Genomic DNA, 15,286 nt, shown 5'->3' with positions numbered 1-15,286 from the left:
GTGCTAGTTGTGTATTTTACATATTTGGGCTAGTTATATATTGTATGTATTTTGTGCTGCATATGTATTTGATTGTATTTATGCAAGTTGTGTACTAATTATAAAAGTAGTACAATTATTACACCATAATAATTATTATTATGATGTAATAATCTTGTGAGTTGTGAATTAATTGTGCATGTTGTGTAATTGTATATGGAGGAATTGATTGACGTTGATTGACATTGTGCAATTTGTGCAGTTATCTAGCATGTTTGGATGTATTAATTGTGCAAAAATGTGTATTAGTTTCACAAGTTGTGTATTAATTAACCATGTTTTATAACCATTTTTGTGCGAATAGATTATTCATGCAAGTTGTGTTTTAATTGCTGAAGTGGAACTGATGCAACTGTATTTTGCGCAAGTTGCGTATTTGTGTAAGTTCTGTATATGTTATCTGAAAAAAAGAGATCTTCATGAGCAAGTGTGAAAGTGTATTTTGGTTTATGAGACTATGTGTGGATATTTGGTGAAAAATATGTTTGTGAAATTGTGTAATTTTTGAGAAAGCACATTTTGATTCTATAAGTGTATAAGCAATTTGCTATATTTGTGCAAATACCATACTTTGTGTGAATGTTTTACTTTGAGTGTGCATGCAATATCTTTGTAAATGGTGCTAGTCCTGTATTTTTTCATATTTGTGAGAGCTGTGTATTGAATATATTTGTGGAAGTCGTGTATTAATTTTGTATATGTTGCAATTGTATTTGGATATTTATAGAACAATAAAAGTATCAACGCGAGACAGAACACGAAACAAAGGGAATAAATTGGATTGGTTTAGATTTAGGAAAAGACCTCGGTAAATACAGGTACGGAAACAGGGTGGAACGCTGACGCAAGTGAGATACATGCTACTTCATGCTCTGTATTGTTCCCCTTGTTATAGAAAAATGGGAGATAGTGGATTTCATCCATTTCTATGCTCAATAAACGATCCTATGGGGCACAATGAAAAGGTAAAGCTTCCAAATAAGTAAAGGGGACAAATAGGTCCTTCTGAATATCTATGGAGTGACATTATTGAAGCATAGAAATGAAGATGAAACGGGGGTATTAATTTAACAATGAATAAGACCTACTGCAGGTCATCCAATAGCGGCAGTTAATGTTTTGGTTAACATAGATTGGAAGTAAATAGAAGATCTTGCAAAAGGCCTTCTGCCATTTCATTTCTTAAGTTCAGTATTCAATCTTAGCTAGAAAATGATCTTTGAAAAATGGGAAACAGTTTGAAAATACGTCATTTAGGAAAATGGGTTTAATGTAGGAACATGAATGAACCTGTGGTGGTCGCTGGGGGTAACAGAAAACACGTGGGCCATTGACCGGCTTTTTAAATCCACTTGAGCGAAATTTAAAGGGAACTAGAAGATGAACAATCACTCGCTGGGAATAAATATACCATATCAGAAAGCGGTCTTATACAGGGATGATTAAGACTGGATGACGTCATTGACCATTAGCAAAGCCTGTTTTACGTTACCAAGGTAACGTAAAACTAGAATGTAAGCTATTTATTATAAACTATTGTTAACTAATATTGGAAGTGGGATATACTGACTGCTTCTAGCGTAGGTTGGACAAATATATGAAGGAGATTTGGTGGATATATATAGGAACTGCCTCATATGGGCTAATAGGCCTTTTGCAGTTACCTTTATTGGTATGTTCTTATTACTAATAAACAAACTATATTCTAAACCCCTCGTTCCCTTAAACCCCTAGTTCTCCCCACGATTCCCCTGTCCCCTCGTCCTCCCCACCATTCCCCCACTCCACAGTCCTCTCGTCCTCCTCCCCATCCCCCACTACCCTGTCCCCTCGTCCTCCCCACCATTCCCTCACTCCACAGTCCCCTCGTCCTCCTCCCCATCCCCCACTACCCTGTCCCCTCGTCCTCCTCCCCATCCCCCACTACCCTGTCCCCTCGTCCTCCCCACCATTCCCTCACTCCACAGTCCCCTCGTCCTCCTCACCATTCCCTCACTCCACAGTCCCCTCGTCCTCCTCCCCATCCCCCACTACCCTGTCCCCTTGTCCTCCCCACCATTCTCCATTCCCTCATCTGATGCATTCCCAAATGATCTGATATCCTAATCTGAAAATTTGGAACATCAAATGATCTGATGTTCCCATCACTAAAAAATAAATAGAAAAGTTAAAAAACGAAATGAAAAAATAAACAAATAAACTATACTCACGAAATGAACGGTATGGTAAACAACACATCACAATTCCAATGGAATGTCACACAACATAATTAAATCAAAATGAAAATAAATCGAAATGTATGAAAATTCAATTTATCAATGCAATCAGAAACATTGAAATGGAAACGTAACATATTTTTTGTAGCATGTGTTGCTGTTACGTGCAACAGATGGCGATGTTTGCAAAAAATGTATGTTTTTACCTTTCACAGGGGTGGCATCAATATAGTAGATATATAAAAACATGCGCGTATCCGAATGGAACGTTGTGTCAAAATTTCAAAGCAATCGGCGAAAAACTTTTGGAGATTACAGCATGTGTGACTCTTATGTCCAACAGATAGTACTGTTTATCAAAAAAAACTGTTTTCTCCTGTCACAGACGTGACCTGTCTATAATATGTATATAAAAACCCGCTCGAATGTGAATGGAACGTTGTGTGAAAATTTCAAAGCAATCGGTGAAGAACTTTCGGAGATTAGCGATTTTGAACAAACGAACATTTACATTTTTATTTGTATAGATTATTATGATCATTAATAAACATTAAATATATTATCAAAATAAGTAGGATGCTAATGCATCATTGCATAGCTCGTGGCCTCACCGACCGCTGAAAAGTTAGGCTGCTGTGAGCTTGTCACACATCTGTGTTAATGAGAGGCAAAATTAATCCCTCACTTAAACCCCTTTGTGACGTAATGTACCGCTAAAGCACCAGATCTTATCACTGTAGAAATAATTGTTCTTTGTTTGATTATTATAGGTTAGGTTAGGGTGGCTCGGTATGGTTGATGAATTGAATAAAAACAAAATATTAGCAATGATACAATAAACAAAGATACGAGTGGATACAAGGCATCATTACATAGCCTGTGATGACACTTACCGAGAAAAGTTGAGCTGTTAAGAGATTTTACTCAATGTGTTAATGAGAGGTTGGAACCCTCACTGGAACCGCTTATGACGTCATGGGTAGCTCAAGGATCGAGTTAGATCTGCTTCCCATTGGTGGAGCAGACCTCATTTGGGATGATGCTGATGTTTCTATTAAGGTTATGAGAACATAAGAATGAAGGTAACTGCAGAAGGCCTATTTTACCCATACGAAGCAGTTTCAATTTATATCTACCCAATCTAGTTAATATATATGTATAATGAATGAGTATTTTCATTGGGCATGGATGGGTATATGCTTCAGTGAGGTGTGGGGAATGTTTTTGAGATATATACAAGATTATCAGGGAGGAATAAATGAAAAATATCTGAGTGATGTTATAGCTTTTGTTTTGAATATGATATGTGATGATAATCTCTTTCAAGAGAGATTGAGCCTGCTCTTCTCTACATCAAGTTACGTATATTATACAAGAATAAGATGCTACCTTCAAGATACGTCTACCACTAGCACAAAACGTTTTGACCAGGAGGCAAATGTACCCATTTGCCTGGACTCACCCCCTACTCCACACTCCCTCCACGCCGGCTCGCCATCAACCAGCCAACTACCCTTCCCAGCCTGCTGCTCCGGACTGGTGACTCGCCGACTGCACACCTGCACTTCTGCACCTCAGCGCCCTCTACCTGAGTCGATGTCTGGGCTTGAACCAGCCGTTGAAGTCAGAATATCCTTGTGCTCTCAAGCAGTGAACAACTAACTGACATACGCTGTGTATCAGGTGGATGTTTCTCAGCTAACGCCATATTCTCAGCAGCTGATTATTTTTCACTGTGTATTTATATTATTGTAGAGTAACTTCATCCCTATTATTCATTTATGTTATATTTTTTTGACTTGTTTGTTTGCACTGTACATAGCCAAGGGATTGTCTTTGTTTATAATTTGTTTTCTATATTAATTAAAGTTTCATTGTTCATACTTTGTGTTTTGCGTGTCTTCCCTTACTTTACCACAGATCAACAGGCAAGCAGTCTATCTTTTTTTTTGTAAGTGTGACTAGTCATTGATACCAGCCATTGGAGGACTGCCGAACATCTACACTCCTACACATTTCCCGTCACATTTAATGGGGGTCTGTCCACGGAGCTTCACTCAGGCACTAGTACCAGAACGTCAATTTGTGGTAAGCGTACATGGCTTCGATACAGTTGCTTTTCAATATTTTCATTACTTTTAATATTTATATGGTACTGTGTGTATTGTTCACTCCGAGAGTAGCATATTGTGAGTGTTGGATAACTTTGGATTACGTGGTGACTGTAGACTGCAGTCATTCTCTTAATTGGTCATCCCTCCCTCCGTGTTATTACTCGTGTTTACCACCTTTTGTCCCTAGGATATTTCTCAATCTCAGATCATCATTTTGGGTACCCTGGTACTTTGGTTTGTCTTCGGGTCAAAGCACCCTATCTTCTGCAATCCGACCGAAGGAAGATAAAGAGGGCCATAGTTCCTCTAGCAAGGACTACGTTGCTGAGTTGGGACCTCAGCAGCAGTTCTCGTCACCAGTTGACACTCGCACCCCTACACGTCGGTCAGAGATGATGATATTTACTTAGGTAGGGAATTAGCTTTCTTTTTTCAGAGCACAAAGTTCGCTAATTCTGTAAGTATCATATTTCATTTAGTGGGAAAACCCTTGCTTCTGTGCTATAGAGACTCGGCAAGGTATGCCTACATTCTTGGACTACCTTATTCACTTTTGGAACAATTAAATGTTTCATTTGTTTTAGAAACTCAGTTTAATTTATTTAGTAGGATTTTCTTGCCCTTATTCTCTTACATTGAGTACCGGGTACAAGATTTCCTGCGCTTTTGATTGACTAATCATTTACCATTCTAAAATTAACATTAATTGTTAAATATTAAATTCCACAGGATAGTTACCAGTTGCCACGTTATCCTGTTACTGACACTTACCATATCACATGTATTCGTTGCACATTTATTTGCTCTTTTTCACCATGTTTCGTCTCCAAGCTTTTTGTAACGATCCAGCAGGTGAAATAGGGAACTTAAGTCGTGCCAAGAGGACTGAATTACAAACTCTTGCACATGAGTATCAACTAGATGCTCCCCCTGGAGCCAACAAAAATGAATTGCACAATTTAATAATGGATCACCTCTTAGATGAAGGGAAGATTGACTCTGAAACTCACGAAAAATATTCTATTGCAGATAAACATGCTCTGGCAACTATGAAACTCAAGCTCGAACTTGCAAGGCTCGAGCGGGAGCAACAGAAAGAAGCTCTCCAAATGAGGGAACGAGAGGCTGCAATCAGGAAAGAAGAGCATGAACGTGAGACTGCACTACTCCGTGAGCGTGAGCGAGTACAGCTTGAAGCAAAACAACGTCACCTGGAGATGCAACACGAGTATGATAAAAAGCAAGCGGAGATGGCTATAGCATGTCGTCAACAAGAACTCACGTTGGAAACTACACACCACACTCAACGCCAACAAGCTACAGCTAGTCTTCCCGTAAGTTTCAATGTCTCCAATGCAAGTAAGTTAATGCCACCATTCGTTGAGACAGAGATTGATGTCTTTTTCACCACTTTTGAGACACTAGCTAAAAAACTTAGCTGACCTGCAGATCAATGATCTACCCTTCTCAGAGTGCATCTTACAGGTAGAGCTGCATTTACTCTCAGTACCTTAGCTTCTGAGAATGACTACTAGACCCTGAAGCAAGCAGTTTTGGACGCCTACCTTCTCTCCGCCGAAAGCTACAGACGAAAATTTCGTGATTATCTAAGGGCAAGTACCACCATCTTTCTAGAATTTGCCAATACCAAGAAAAGATATTTCATGAAATGGCTGGAAGCAGCACATGTCTCTACATTTTCAGAACTCATCAACCTCGTGCTAGTTGAGGAATTCTTGAGACGTGTTCCCCCTTTCATCCGTTTATATTTAGCAGATAAAGAAGAAACCGACTACATCAAATGTGCGAAGTCAGCTTACACTTACAGCCTCATCCACCGGCTATCACCACCTCCCAGTAAGAAGTCTTGGTATAGTTATGATAAAGTGAGTGCCGATCAAGGAGCTCTCAATTGTATTGTAAGTATTGCAAACTCTATGGACATACCATTGATAGATGTGGGAAGGCTCAATACAAAGGCAATGAAACTACTAAACACAAACCGACTCCTCCTAAGTCCGGTAAGCCTGTGATGAATGTTGGTGTTCCTGTTAATGATCTTTCTCTCTTCAGCAAACACCTGTATCCTGGAACTGTCTCTACCAACGGCACAGATTCGGAGGGACGTTTCAAATTGAAGATCTTCATGGACACAGCGGCTCTTCAGTCCATAATATTGAAATCAGCTGTGCCTAACATCACCTACACCGGGAAAACCGTCCTTATCACTGACCTCACTGCTACCACTCCGTATCCACTCGCCAGAGACCACCTGGATTGTCCTATTGTGACCGGTGAAGTCCAAGTCGCCATCAGGGAAGTCTTTTCCCATGTCTGGAGTGCAACTTCCCCTGGGCAACGACTTGGCAGAAGATCTGCAACCGTCCAACCTGATCATCATGGACAAACCCCAGGTGTGTAACTCTGTAGTAGACAATCCCATCTTTAAGTATGTTTCAGCAGAGGTCCAAGAAAGTGATGAAGTTTCTCCTCCGGTTTTGGTGACCACCCGTGCACAAGCTGCACGCCCGCAACCAGCTGACTCTACTGCTACCGCTGTCCCTCAAGACCCTCAGAATCTACCACCGAATCTTACTAGTTTGGAGTTCCGTAAGTTACAGAGGGAAGATCAATCATTAACACCATTATTCTTCCAGGCTGAGACTCAACCTGACAGTATCCCTGGGTTCTTCCTAGAGAATCAGTTGCTCTACCGCAGATACAGACCCAGTAAGCTGAAGGAGGACGACGATTGGGCAAATGTCGAACAACTAGTGATTCCCACCAGCCTACGGCCCGATATTCTACACCTGGCCCACGGAGCTCTTTCTCACTATGGTTTTAACAAAACCTACCACGGAATCAGACAAGACTACTACTGGCCAGGTATGGTTAAGGACGTCAAAAGTTACGTGCAACAGTGTCATACATGTCAGATGGCAGGTAAACCTAACATCTCTATTCCCAGGCCCCATTGACTCCTATCCAGGTGCCTGCGGAACCTTTCCACAGACTCATCATAGACTGTGTTGGTCCTTTACCCCGGACCAGTTCTGGCAACGCCTATATACTAACTATCCTGTGTCTTACCACCAGATTTCCCATAGCAGTTCCAGTAAAGAACATTATGGCTGCTACTGTAGTGAAACAGCTATTGAAGATCTTCACCCAGTATGGATTTCCAGGAGAGGTTCAAAGTGACTGTGGCACCAACTTCACCAGTGATCTCTTCAAGAAGACACTGGAAGAGTTCAACATCACACAGGTACTGTCCAGCCCCTATCATCCTGCTTCACAGGGTTCTCTTGAATGTAGTCATCAGACTATTAAAGCACTCTTAAAGAAATTTTGCAATGAAACCTTGAAGGACTGGGATAAACAACTTGACCTCATTATGTGCATTTTTCAGAAGTCTCCTCAATGAGTCTCTAGGAGTATCTCCTTATAAGATGCTCTACGGACTTAAGTGCCGTACTCCTCTCAAAGCTTTCAAAGACTCTCTACGTAATGCCACCTTCAGTGACCCTCAGAATGTGCCCCAGTTTCTTCAAAACTTAAAGCACATTCTAGAGAGAATACGTAAATTTGCTAATGGCAATCTATTGAAAGCTCAGGCGAGGATGAAGACTCATTTTGACCAACGCAGCAAACTAAGGAAATTTAAACCAGGAGACTTCGTGTTGGCATATGTTCCTATCCCAGGTTCTCCATTGCAAAACAAGTTTTCAGGACCTTACCGCATCAAGGAGTGCAGAAACAACTATAACTACGTTCTTGAGACTCCAGATAGGCGGCGGAAGACCCAGTTGTGCCACGTCAACCTCCTGAAGCAGTATCAAGGTACTCCCCCTACTGTGTTGGTATCATTATCCACCTGTAAAGGTTCATACCTCCACAGTGAGACCTTCCCTGCTTCTCCTCCCGAAAGCACTAACACTGAGTCAGTGCCTTCCAACTCGGAAATCCTTAATGATCTTCATACCTATTTGCAGGACAGTAATAGTGCTCCTCTCATCAGAATCTTCAAGGAACATCAGAAGTTGTTCAGCGATGATCCACAGGAGTGTAATGTGGTTCAGCACGACATCCAGCTACTCCCTGACACCCGGCCGATTCGTCAACCTTTCTACAGAATCAGCCCGAGCAAAAAGGAAGTCATGCGTGCTGAGGTACAGTACCTCCTGGATCATGGGCTGGCCACCCCTTGTGAGTCCCCTTGGGTCTCACCCTGCATCTTGGTGCCGAAACCGCAAGGTAAAATGAGGTTGTGTACCGATTACCGGAAATTGAATCTTGTGACTATCAAGGATGCTTATCCATTACCTAGAATAGATGACATCCTTGACGCCATTGGTAATGCTCGGTATCTATCAAAGTTAGACTTGCTCAAGGGATACTACCAAGTATGTTTGACAGAGCGAGCTAAGGATATATCTGCCTTTACCACTCCCTTTGACCTTTACAGATACGAACGCCTTCCATTTGGACTATGTAATGCCCCGGCCACCTTCCAGCGAGCTGTCAACCGCGTCATCCAGGGTTTAGATAACACCTACACCTACTTGGATGACATCGTTGTGGCAACCAACACCTGGAGCGAACATCTGCTCCAGCTGCAACGATTGTTTGCCAAGCTCCTGACAGCCGGCCTCACCATTAACTGGGGCAAGTCCACCTTTGCCAAAGGTAAAGTGCGTTATCTTGGTCATGAGATAGGGAGTGGCAGCCTAGCTCCGTTAAACATACATACCCAAGCCATCCAGCATTACCCACAGCCTACCACCAGGAAGCAGCTTCTGCGCTTCCTTGGTCTTGCCTCCTACTACCGTAGGTTTGTGAAGAATTTTAGTACGGTGGCGACACCATTGATCACTTTAAGTAGCCCCAAGCAACGGTATAATTGGACCATTCAGCAAACCATTGCTTTTGAACAACTTAAATTCCTGCTCTGTTCTAATCCTATTCTCGCCTCGCCAGATATCACGAAGCCTTTCATCCTCCATGTCGACGCCAGTGGTACCGGCATCGGAGGTGTCCTGATGCAACAACGAGGCGAGGAGATTCTACCTGTTAGCTACTACAGCTACAAGTTAAAACCACACCAGAAGAACTACAGCACGATCGAAAAAGAGCTACTCTCCATCGTCCTGAACTTGCAGCACTTTGAATCATGCCTGCAAGGTGCTCGGTCTACCACCATCTACTCGGACCACAATCCCCTACGCTTCTTGCAGCAAGCCCAATTCAACAATCAACGACTTCTACGATGGGCTTTATATCTGCAGAATTTCAACCTGGAGATCTTCTACATCAAAGGTTCTGACAACATCATAGCAGACGCCCTCTCCAGAGTCTATGAGGTAGAGACAGCTCCACCGACCACTCTACCACCTGAAGATGTAACTTCACCCGTAAACGCAGGCTTCGGGGGAGAGTTGTGATGATAATCTCTTTCAAGAGAGATTGAGCCTGCTCTTCTCTACATCAAGTTATGTATATTATACAAGAATAAGATGCTATCTTCAAGATACGTCTACCAGTAGCACAAAATAATTTGACCAGGAGGCAAACGTACCCAAGACTCACCCCCTACTCCACACTCCCTCCACACTGGCTCGTCATCAACTAGCCAACTACCCTTCCCAGCCTGCCTGCTCCTGATTGGTGACTCGCCGACTGCACACCTGCACCTCAGCGCCCTCTACCTGAGTCGATGTCTGGGCTTGAACCAGCCGTTGAAGTCAGAATATCCTTGTGCTCTCAAGCAGTGAACAACTAACTGATATACGCTGTGTATCTGGTGGATGTTTCTCAGCTAGTGCCATATTCTCAGCACCAGATTATTTTTCACTGTGTATTTATATTATTGTAGAGTAACTTCATCCCTATTATTCATTTATGTTATTTTTTTTTGACTTGTTTGTTTGCACTGTACATAGCCAAGGGATTGTCTTTGTTTATAATTTGTTTTCTATATTAATTAAAGTTTCATTGTTCATACTATGTGTTTTGCGTGTCTTCCTTTACTTTACCACAGATAAACAGGGAAGCAGTCTATCTTTTTTTTGTAAGTGTGACTAGGCATTGACACTAGCCATTGGAGGACTGCCGAACATCTACACTCCTACACTTTCCCGTCACAGATATAATAAGACATATTCGCATGTACTTGGAGACTTCAACAGAGGGTTGAGTAGTGTTCCTATGTTTAACATGAGCTGTATGTAAGTAGGAGATCCAGTATGGTTCCCTGCAAAGGACTTCTGCAATTTCATTCATTATATTCAATATGTAGTCTTGACTCGAAAAATTGATCTTTTGAAAATGAGGAAACTATAAGAAAATGGGTTTGACTATACTATTACTGAAAACGGGCTAATTATGGGAAGATTATGGATGACGTCATTGCACATTACGCTCGACAGAAGGTGGTCTTTTAATCCCCTTGACATAAATGTTGAAAATGGGAATAAATACACCAAAACAGAAAATAGTCTTATGCAGGGAAGATGAAGATTGACTGACATCATTGACCATTAGTGATGTCTGTGCAGGGTCACTGAGGTAACGAAATTTAGGTGCGACGGGAACCAGCATTTTAATTCCCTTGATGCACATATCAGAAGCTAAAGACCGACCGTTGAAATCCACGGAAAATATCACGATTATACACCATGCGCCGAAAAAGGCAAAACACACCATCTATGTGTCATATACTACTACTGGCCACACCTGCCACTCCTGGCCACATCTGTCTCCCAGCTGGCCACATCTGTCTCCCAGCTGGCCACACATGGCCACACTTGCCACTCGCCTGGCCATACCTGCCACTCACCTGGCCACACCTGCCACTCACCTGGCCACACCTGCCACTCACCTGACCACACCTGCCACTCACCTAGCCACACCTGCCACTCACCTGGCCACAACCAGTCTCCTCGGGGCATCTTGGCGCGGACCTCCACCCGACCATACCTGGGGGGGAAGGTGACATGACCATTATGGCCTCAACATTACATTGAAACATCAGCCTAAATCAACGTAATAACTTGCCATGCAACACAAAAACTTCCCTATAAACTTGCAACAATATTGAAAATTGCTCCAACTTATCTTACTTCACAATGTATAACTATAATTATATATGGAACAACGTTCATGGAAACACTGATTAAAATATGCTCAAAAACCACATTGAAAATTAAAGAAGGCTATAACGCGTTGTCGATTGTTTAGTCTTGCTCAGAAGTGGGATTAGAACTGGAGTAGAGAAGGAAGGAGCAGGCATGAAGGCACCTGACCTACAGGTAGTAAGCATGCAAAGGGACCACCAGACCACCCCGGACACATTGTCACTTACACTAGAAGATAGATAAGTTAGGGGAAACATGATCACTACCTTTAAAATTCTCAGAGAAATTGACACGGTAGAAAAAGATAAATGCTTAGCACGGGAGGTATACGAATAAAGAAAACTTATCACCAAAATTGAGCCACACCTGTCACATAAAGGTGAAGGAACTTTTTTTGGTGTCAGAGCAGTTAACAGATGGAATGTATTAAGCAGTAATGTCGTGGAGGCAGATTCCATACACAGTTTCAAAAATAGATATGATAGAGCCCAGTAGGCTCAAGACACCGGTTGATTGACAGTTGAAAGGCGGGACCAAAGCTTAGCCCCTGCAAGCACAACTAGGTGAGTACAGTGAAGAAACAGAAGTAAGTCTTATACGGGACTGTCTTGACATGACCGTCGCCCAGGTGAGACGTGATCAACTGTGCTCTGAGTATTAGCAATCCCCGTGTTGTAATGGTTAAGACACTCGCCTGGCGTTTCACGAGCGCTCTGTCCTGGGATCGTATCCTGGCCGGGAAGGATATACTGGGCGTCAATCCTTAACTGTAGCCTCTGTTTCCCAACAATAAAATGGAGACCTTTTTAACGATTTGGCGGGGTCGTATTCCAGGGAACATAGGATTGAGGACCTGCCCGCATTGCTATGCGTGCTAATGGCTGTATAAGAATGTAAAAACTCTTGTATATATAAATAAATAAATTAATTAATAAAAGAGTGTGTAGGAGCGTGTGTACGACTCACATTATATGCGTTCATATTTCGTGGGAAACATAAATCCCAAGAACACAGATGAAACGAGAAGCAACAAATATATGGTAATAACCAGAAGTCAGAAGAAGAGACAAAAACAAGTGAGCATAGCGAGCGTGGCCGAGCACCGTAAGAACCTCCCCAGCGAGGGTGGGGTTACCCGCCTTAGATCCTCCGACGTTGGTGCGGTTCCCCACCCGGGGCCCCTCAACCCAGCATAGGTGTGGTTCCCCGCAGGGGCCCTCCAACACTGTTGGTGGAGCTGACACTAAAACAAAGGATGATAGGGCTACAAAGACGACAAAAGCAGATGAAGTATGAGATGAGACAAGGTGATGTGGCTGGATGACCCACATCAGCAGCAGTACCATCATCATCATCAACAACAAGTCAAAGATAGTGAGTGGCACACCCTAATCTTTCTTGCAGCGGAACTGACATCAGCAGAGAAGTACAAATGGATTATTGACGCCGCCCGCGCCCATAGAGTGGAGTATTAAACAGTGAGCAAATGTGTAAGTGGCAATGTCATTGCACGGGTGCAGGGGGACAGTGCCCTGCGGTTCTTCACAGATACCAGCCATGAGTATCAAGGTAAGAATATTAAATTGTTGGAAGCAAACCCACAGACCAGAGAATCTAAAATTATAATTAAGAACTGCAGTATTCATGCTGACATAGATTTTCTCAAAGACCTTGACGAGATTGGTTGGGCCAGGTGCAGCACTGGCCCTGGAGGACTGGCAAAAACTCATGCAATTGCTCTGTGGAAGGGAGAACTGCCCTCAGTCATTAAAATACCAGGCATGAGGGTATGCGGAGTGGAAAGGTGATTTTGAAATTGGCCGCTCATCATTATGTTGCAGAATCACAGAACTTGGCAATGTGGTCGCCTATTAGGTGTGGATCTTGCAGTGGCTCTCACGACATCAAACAGTGTCTGCATAAGATTCAACGGGTTATAGGTGCCATTGTAATACCCGAATGTCAATTGCAGGCAGCCCCATCATGCCCTGGAACTGATAATGCAGAACGAGGCCTGATTGGCAGGGTTGGAGAAGAACACCGACTCAAGCCGCCGGTGGACCAGAGAACAGGGGCGGGAATGGCTTCGTGAATAGCACTACAGCAAGCCAAGGAACAGCACAGGGTCTAGCTTACAGTAAACTGACAACAGCCCGGTGTAGGAGTGGAACGACCCATCACCACCCCACTAAGGCCCATCCAGTTCCCCCCTCCCCCCCTAACTAACCCACCCACCACTACCTCACTCACTAACCCCACCCTTTCCTTACCAAGGATCGAATTCTGTACTCCCTAATGCCTCCCAATCAACCTACTCTCTGGCCTCCCAGCGAACGCACCCCCCTTGCCCCTCCCCCTCACAGACCTTCCCTCCTCCCCAATCAACCAACATCTTACTGGTAGCTCCAGACAACACAGTCCCACCCAGTATGGAAGCAATGATTACCCACGTGATAAAAAATCACCCATTCATTCATGAATTAATAAATAAGCAAAAGGAACTTGAGAATGCCCTGTGTACAATTCAGATGAACCATGAGGTCATACTCCAAAGTCTGCAGGTCCAGAGATCGTCTCGGGGGAGTCTAGCAAGTTGCAGCTTGGTGCATGGAGATGTAACACTTGGAGCCATGGAACATGATAGCACACACAGTGATACCATTGCCTCAGTGAACACACCAACACTAGTAAACACACTAACACAAGTGAACACAACAACACCAGTAAACACACCAACACTAATGACCACAACACCACTGACCACTGGCACCAATACACACAGTAACACCAGCACCTACAACACCACCAGTGCACACACTCACCAGCGACAACACCGCACATCTGATGACCAACGCACCCACAATGGATAACCACAGTAAAGAAAATCTCACTATCCTACAATGGAGTGTCAGCTAACACTGCAATGGAGTTCGCGGTAGACTTAATGACATCATATAATACGTCCGTGAATATCAAACTGACGTCATAGTGCTACAGACGACACTGGTGGATGATAACTTCAATCCAAGGTTCAGCGGTTATCACAAGTTCTCCCTACCCGCCGGGAAAAGAAAACAGGTTCTTATTACCTATGGTAGCACCAACATACCCGCACAGATTATTGATGACCTCCACGAGGTCATCAATATGACCTCCACGAGGTCATCAATATGACCTCGTGGTCATATTGATGAGAATGAATCACTGGGGGTAACCCTTAACTTAAACAATAATGCCCTACATATAATCAACCAATATGTGACACAGAATAAACTTGACCTAGACACACTACCTGAATTTACTAACTAAGCACCTACCCTCCTGGTAGGGGATCTTACTGCCAGGCACCCACACTTTGATGCCAACTGTCATCAGCTCAATGTCAATGGACGGAAACTGCCACTCTATGTTGAGAGAAGTGAAACTCTTAGAGTCCCGGGTGATGAACAGCCAACTCACCTCAGAGGCAGAAGATTAGACCATGAAGAACTACAAATTAATGGTGTTGACCAAACCACACACTGGAAAGTGAAGGGACGACAACGTTTCGGTCCGTCCTGGACCATTATCGACTTGAGAATGGATCAACTTGAGAATGGTCCAGGACAGACCGAAACGTCGTTGCCCCTTTACTTCTAGTGTGTGGTTTGGTCAACATATTTCAGCCACGTTATTGTGACTCCTCGTCTGCACAAATTAATGGTGAAACACATAAATGCGTTGAATACTATCGATTTCTTGGCATCAATGTCGGCGTTAACAAGGGAAAGAAATAGGAGCTCAA

General features: G+C 43.2%; 1 pseudogene; it reads right to left on the bottom strand.

Moving 5' to 3' along the window:
- LOC138369780 (beta-1,3-glucan-binding protein-like) overlaps positions 1–15,286 on the bottom strand; it is a 111,177-nt pseudogene that overhangs the window by 62,243 nt on the left and 33,648 nt on the right.

Source organism: Procambarus clarkii, chromosome 4, assembly GCF_040958095.1.
Source record: "Procambarus clarkii isolate CNS0578487 chromosome 4, FALCON_Pclarkii_2.0, whole genome shotgun sequence".
Taxonomy (NCBI): Eukaryota; Metazoa; Arthropoda; class Malacostraca; order Decapoda; family Cambaridae; genus Procambarus; species Procambarus clarkii.
This window is presented reverse-complemented; position numbering and strand designations above follow the sequence as displayed.